This window comes from Nicotiana tabacum, chromosome 6 (genome assembly GCF_000715075.1).
Source record: "Nicotiana tabacum cultivar K326 chromosome 6, ASM71507v2, whole genome shotgun sequence".
Taxonomy (NCBI): domain Eukaryota; kingdom Viridiplantae; phylum Streptophyta; class Magnoliopsida; order Solanales; family Solanaceae; genus Nicotiana; species Nicotiana tabacum.
Genome location: NC_134085.1, coordinates 214,857,160 through 214,865,026, shown reverse-complemented (window position 1 = coordinate 214,865,026; position 7,867 = coordinate 214,857,160).

The following is a 7,867-nucleotide window of genomic DNA, read 5'->3' as shown; positions in this document are numbered from 1 at the left end:
GGAAACACTCTACTCGGGGATCATAGAGAATTAGATGGGGAGCCCTAACTAAGGATAAAGCCCAAGAGTTAGAGTGGCGGTTGTCGGCTATGGGAGCTTGGAGGAGTAGTGGGGATGCAAACACTATGTGGTCAGCAACAGCAGACTGTATAAGGGCGTCTGCGAGAGAGGTGTTAGGGGTCTCGACCGGTGTCTCTAGTAGGTATAAAGGAGACTGGTGGTGGAATGAAGTGGTCCAAGGTAAAGTGGAAGTGAAGAAGGCGGCATACCTGAAGTTGGTGGGGAGCATAGGTAAGGAGGAGAGGCGAGCGTGCATGGAAAGATATAAGGTAGCTAGGAAGGAAGCTAAACTATCAGTCATAGAGGCTAAGACTGCGGCTTATGGTTGTATGTACGAGGAACTAGGGGAAAAGGGCGGGGAGAAGAAGTTATTCTGGCTAGCCAAGTTGAGAGAGAGGAAGGCTCGGGATTTGGACCAAGTACTATGCATCAAGGACGAATATGGTAGGATACTGATGGAAGATGCCCAAATTAAGAGGAGATGGCAGACTTACTTCCATAAACTTCTGAACGAAAAAGGGGATCGGGATATTGTGCTAGGTGAATTGGAGCATTCCGAGAGTCACCATTACCTCGGGCATTGTAGGCGTATCAAGGTTGAAGAGGTCGTGGGGGCTATGCATAAGATGAGTAGAGGCAGAGCAACCGGACCAGACGAGATCCCAGTGGAATTTTGGAAGTATGTAGGGAGAGCAGGTTTGGAGTGGTTGACTGGGTTGTTTAATGTTATTTTTAAGGCAAAGAGGATGCCGGATGAGTGGAGGTGGAGCACGGTGGTTTCATTGTATAAGAACAAAGGTGATATCCAGAGTTGTAACAATTATAGGGGTATCAAATTACCGAGTCATACCATGAAAGTATGGGAGAGGGTCGTTGAAGCGAGGGTGAGGATGACAGTGTCTATATCAGACAACCAGTTCGGGTTCATGCCGGATCGTTCAACCACATAAGCTATACATCTTGTTAGGAGGTTGGTGGAGCTGTACAGGGAGAGAAAGAAGGATCTGCACATGGTGTTTATTGACCTAGAGAAAGCGTATGACAAGGTTCCTAGAGAAGTTCTCTGGAGATGCTTGGAGGAAAAAGGTGTGTTGGTTCCCTATATTATGGCAATTAGGGACATGTATGATGGGGATAAGACTCAGGTTAGGATGGTAGGAGCGACTTTGAGCATTTCCCGGTTGAAATGGGGTTATACCAAGGCTCTGCGCTCAATCCGTTCTTATTCGCCCTAGTGATGGATGCGTTAACAAACCATATCCAAGGGGAGGTGCCATGGTGCATGCTATTTGCTGATGACATAGTTCTGATCGATGAGTCACGAACCGGTGTTAACGATAGATTGGAAGTTTGGAGACAGACTCTTGAGTCGAAAGGTTTCAAGCTGAGCAGAACAAAGACAGAATACTTGGAGTGTATTTTCAGCACTGAGCCGGGGGAAGTGGGCGTGGATGTGAGTCTTGAATCACAGGTTATCCCAAGTAGAGACAGCTTCAAGTACCTTGGGTCAGTTATCCACGGGGGAGGGGAGATCGATGAAGATGTCGCATACCGTATCGGGGTAGGATGGATGAAATGGAGGTTAGCGTCCGGAGTTTTGTGTAATAAGAGAGTGCCGACGATACTCTCAAGTTCTATAAAGTGGTGGTTAGACCGAATATGATGTATGAGGCTGAGTGTTGTCCTATTAAGAACTCACATATTCAAAAAATGAAAGTAGCAGAAATAAGGATGTTGAGGTGGATGTGCAAGCATACTAGGATGGATAAGATTAGAAATGATAATATTCGGGAGAAGGTGCACGTGGCTCCCATTAATGACAAGATGCGGGAAGCGCGACTCAGATGGTTCGGGCATGTAATGAGGAGAAGCCAAGATGATCCAGTAAGGAGGTGTGAGCGGCTGGTTGTTGAGGGCACGAGAAGAGGTAGAGAGAGGCCTAAGAAGTATTGGAGAGAAGTGATCAAGCAGGATATGGCGAAACTTCAGATTTCTGAGGACGTGACACTTGATAGGAAGTTGTAGAGGTCGAGTATTATGGTTGTAGGGTAGTTGAGTCTCGCGTTACTTGGTACCGTTGTGAGCCTAGTCTGGTAAGGTTTTAGTCTAAAATAACTAGGGTCATTGCCATGTCATAATACTTTCTCTTTCGGTGCAAGATCTATTTACTAGCCATCATTTCTGCCTTGTATTTTTCTTCTGCAATTTATGTTCTTATTTTTCCTATGATCTCTATGGTGAAATTAATATTCTCTACTTTTGTTTTTCTTATTATCTTGAGCCGAGGGTCTTTTGAAAACAACCTCTCTATGCCTTCGAGGTAGGGGTAAGGTCTGCATACATACTACCCTCCCCAGACCCCACTTGTGGGATTTTACTGGGTGGTTGTTGTTGTTGTTGTTATTGTTGCTTCATGACTAAATTAACTTTTAAGACCAGGCTAAGAATTACAGGTGCATGTCATGTCACTAGAGTCGGCAGGAACAAAACTATAAAAGAAAAAAGAACTAAACAAAAATGACTAGAAATAATAGAAAACAGAAAATTGCATTAGATAGACAGTGAAACGGTTCGAACAACAAACCAAGCAAACTAAACTGGTGTTACATCCCTGGAACAAACCTAGACAACACTAAACAAATTACCATGACTAAAGGAACTAGGCAAAATAAAAGGATAGAAGGGTTTGAGTCACAAGACAATATCCAAATTACAACCATGAAATAACCCGGACAACAAAAATAACAACAAAATAAACCACCAGAACTCCTCCCTGACTAACCAAGAAAAGAGTGTCTTTCCAATCACCAAGCTCAAACATCTTAGCCACTGAGTTCCACATCAATATCACTGGGACCTTCACTAACTTCAATCACATTGTCTTCACCAAGTGGCTCATAGACTCCTTTGACCAACCCTTCGTCATTGCAAACCATCCCAACAATTCGTGCGTTGTCATGTACCTATAGAGGGTTATGTATGACACTTGGGGTAGTACTACCTTGAACCACAATTATTTCTTCTTGAATCATTCTTTCTATTTCCATTTCAAAGCACGACAATCTTCAATGTTATGCCCTTGGACATCAGAGTGGTACATGCATCGTACAGTAGGATCAAAACCTTTTGCATATGGGTCCGACGTATAGCCGAGGAGCGGCTCAATCAGGCCAGAATATCTTAACTTTTCAAACAAGTTTGTGTAGGATTATGCGATGAGCATGAAATTATTTCTTTGCCTTTGTTTCCCTCTATGCCCCAATTTTCTAGGGTTGTTGGATGCTCGAAAATGCTGTGAAGGCAAAAGTGTATTATGCGGCGCTCACGCTCGCCATGAGGAATGACCCAGTGGTTGAACAGATGGACGGATGTTGTTGGGTGGATTATGTGGAGCTTGGGAATGTTCGTGCGGTCGGTATTGTGGCTGAAAGCGTTTAGAAGGAATGCCCACTGGATCCTATCGTTGGCGGGACTCAGCAATATCTTTTCTATCAATCGGAGAACTGACCCGAGCAATTTGTTCATTCCATCTGAACAAAAATTCCCTAAAACTTTCCTTGGGTTTCTTTTCCATCTGAGATAGGGAGAAGCGTCTGGGACAATGTCTATATTGTACTGAAAGTGTCGAACAAAATCTTGAGTCATGTCACCCCATACATGCCACTTACTGATGTCTTGACAAGTATACCACTCCAAGGCTTCCCCACTCAAACTCTGACAGAAATATGCCATCATCAACTGATCTTTCCCGCCAACAATTCTCATTTCACTGCAATAACCCCTCATATGGGCTACTGGATCTCCACGCCCATCATACAAATTAAACTTTGGCATCTTAAACCCTTCCAGTTTTCTGGATATCTCATCTTTCTCCACTGTCTTAGCAGGCTTTGCAGTCTCACCGGGAGGCTCAAAATGAGGAGCGTAAGAGTATGGACCCGAGACCTTGAAAATTAGTTCTGGAGCATAGTATTGGGAATTGGGGATTTATAATACAATTTTGCTAGAGGATCGAGGAAAGGTAGCAGGTGGATGAGCTACAAAAACATGAGTGGTCAAAGGAGCTAGATATGAGGTGGTTTTGGGGGGTGGAGTGTGAAGAGGTTGTGGGGAGATATCCTGGACTTGTGACAGTGGCGGAATGGTGACAAGGCTTTCAGTGTAGTTAGTGGGAACTGATGGCGGAGGACGTCCACTAATCTAGGCTTGGTATATTTCGGCCATCTGTCCTTTCAACCTTAAGACCTCTTCTTTCAACTCAGATTCTGATTCAACAATTTCCTTAGACGGATCAATAACCCTTGTGTCCAAGTCTTTGCTAGCCATGGCTACCTTGCTCTTTGACCTTGAGTTGTATGGATGAGTTACTTAAAAACCACAAACCAACCACCTTTTTGCTCAATGAAGATAACAAAAGGAACAAAATGGAGTCATCCTGTTAGCATTAGGGCATTTAACATCTAAAAATATCACATTGCGTGCAATGCACCTAACAATAATTAACGGTTCTAGAATGACTTCGAGGGTCACAAGGTCACTTGGCATCATCCCAATTTTGTTCATTTCAATCTTCCATTTTCTTTCTTTTTAGCACTTCTTGGTTGCTCATTTTCCTTCCTCTTTTTTCTTTCTGATTATCTCTCTTTTCTGTCCTCTCATTTCTCACGTCCTGCAACTTCATCCTTTCCTTTTCCTTTTTTTTTCTTTTTTTTTCTTTTAATAATAAAAAAATAATTCAATCGAGCCCTATGTAGGTTGCCTACGTATCATAAAGCCGCATGAATCAGATCTTTGCGTAGTTCGGGAAGATCGGAAATAAAGTAAACAAACTAACGCTCTTTTTTTCTTTTTTTTTCTTTTTATTTTATTTTTTATCTTAATGACCTCTCTGACGAGAAAAGGGAAATAAAAGAAGCAAATCTTTTTTTTTAATTTTCTAGACTTAATGTTCTATAACCTATTCTAAACTCAAGCTTAACGAGCATTTTCTTTCAAAACAAATACTCTATGAGAAATTATTAAAAAAAAACAGAAGAGAAAAATATTTTTGATTCTTTTTTTAGGAAGAAAATCTAAAGAATGAACCAAAGAAAAATATTTTAAATTTTCATTTGATATCCCTAAAGAAGTATTTCGAAACGAGAAATGAACAATATAAAAAAAATATTTTTGGATTTCAGTTTTTGATAACCTAAGGAAGAAACTCTGAAGATAACACAAGATGAAGTATGTTTTTTTTTCTATATACAATGTCCTAAAGTTCTAGTAAAATAAAAAGAATTTTTTTTCTATTCATTTTCATTAATTTCCCAAAGAAGAACCTCAAAAGAAAATCTTTTTGGATTTTTTTGGAATTAATATCTTAAAGAAAACTTTTAAAGAAGTACTAAAAAAAATTCTCCTTTTTTTTTTGAATTTTTAGTCCTAATATACTAAAGGAAATATAAAAATAATTTTTATTTTAAGTTCTAGATATTAATTGCCTAAAGGAAAAACCACCCCAAACGATTTTTTTTAATTCCTAGAATTAGTATTCTAAAGAAGACTTCTAACGGAAATATAAAAACGCAAAATCTCTTCTTTTTTGGATTTTTGATTTATAACACACTTTTTCAAATGCAAAATAGAAAGTACAATAATAATAAAAAACTCGACATTACTATACAAAACTAGAAGGTAAAAGACAATATAAAAAGAAAAACAGACTCACAACATTAAAAAAGAAAAGAAAATCTTCTTTTAATCCACTCCTGAATGAGCGATCCTGACTAGATGGTCCTGGGGCTCTGTCATGCTCAAACTCCGGTAAGTAAATCCACATCTGTATGAGAAAATTAAAACCAAATAAGTTAGAGACCTAGAACGCTATGTGAGACAATAACCCTTCCTGTTGGACACATGCATGACATGATTGAGGCTATTTTTGCAAAATGACTTATTTGGCCAAAAGATGGCTAGAAGTGAAAATTTGGCTAAGACCCCGCAAAGCCAAGAATCTAAGATTTACTAGGAAGACCGGACCCTATGTGGGTTGCCTACGTATCATGCCCCGAAAGACGAGAATCAAGTATGCGTAGTTCGAGCAGATTGGATATGGGTGAGAATTGAAAAAATAACTAATTTAGGGAAAATATGTTTTTTTGTCTTTTAAAAAAAATGATGAAACATGTAAACTCTTTTTGGATTTTCTTTTCCTTTTTTTTTTGATTTTTTGAATTTTCGAAAATGATGAAAAGTGCAAAATCCTTTTTTTTTTTTTTTGAATTTTTCATGTTTTTTTTTCTTTTTCTTAACAAAAATGTGAAAGAAAATATAACTGGGCCCTACTTGCTTTATTCTCACACTTCACCCTCTCTTTGTTCTTTTTTTTATTTTTTCATTTGCCCTCAATTATCATTGGTCTGCCAAATGACCCTTTTACCCTTGAAGAAATGCAACATGTAGCACGTAGGATGCATAAGATGGTCTGTTATTTTGGGTACAACCCCTGTGTTGAGTCCCCTAAGTCAAATGCACATGATGTAAACAAACGTTCCTACTAGGGATCCGGCATGATGTTGTGTTTTTCTAGGTTTAAATCCTGGGGTTGTGTTCTAGACTTGGCTTACCCGAACAGACAACTCAAGCCGAAGAGGGGGCAACGTACCAGGAGCATTGAAGTCTACCCGGCTTTGTTGCTGGCCCATTCCCGTTCTTATTTGGTATAACTTCTATAGAAAAAGCGGGCCACGCGAACGTGTGCACCATTTCCAGAAGACTCAGAGGGGTGGCGTAAGAAGACACTTATATACAATTCAAATAATATTAAACTGGTAAACAGATAACATTTAGCACAAAAGGTTCACAGAATACAGTAATATTAACAATAAATAAACCAAGTAAAAATCATATTAACAAGCTCGAATTCTTGAACCCTGAACCAGAGATTCTGGGTTCGTTCCCCAGCAGAGTCACCAGAGCTGTCACACCTCCTTTTTCCTACCCCGAAGGGATATAAGGGAGTTTTTTCAATTAAAGTGACAATCGAAACAGGATTATTTAATGAAAAATTAGAGTCGCCACTTGGGATAATTTATGGTGTCCCAAGTCACTGGTTTAAAATCTCGAATCGAGAAAAGTGACTTATTATGGTCTGCGAACACAGAAATCTGGGTAAGGAATTCTATTAACCCGGGAGAAAGTGTTAGGCATTCCCGAGTTCCGTGGTTTCAGCACGGTCACTTTGATCATGCTTGGCTTATTAAAATTATTTAATTACTAATTTTAGAACCTATGTGCATTTGCCCTTTTTAATTAATAAATTATCTTGAAACAGGTCACACTCACGTGTACCCATTTGTTTGGCGCGTTAAAAATCATGTCACGCGAACGTGTCCACAATTAGTAACGCTTTATTAGTATTAAGAAAGTTTAGTTGAAGTTGCGCGAACGCATACTCCAATTTTGTTTTTAAAATCGTAATTATGTCACGCGAACGTGTACATAACAACGATAGTATGTTAAACGTGCCTAAAGCAAGCTATGAACATTTGTCATTTCTTATATATAAATTATGAAATTAATATGAGGTCCATGTATGATTAAATTATGGATGACACACCTCGAACTATATGAACCTAATTTAATTTAGCGGCCTATTAAAACCAATTTTATTATTAAGAAGAATTTGATCGAAGTTGCGCTAACGCATACTCCGAATTGATTATTAGAATTGTAATTATTTACACGAACGTATACATAATCACGATGGTATTTAAAAGCGCGCCTAAAGCATTGCTACAAATATTCATGGGGGTTGTTCGTTTTA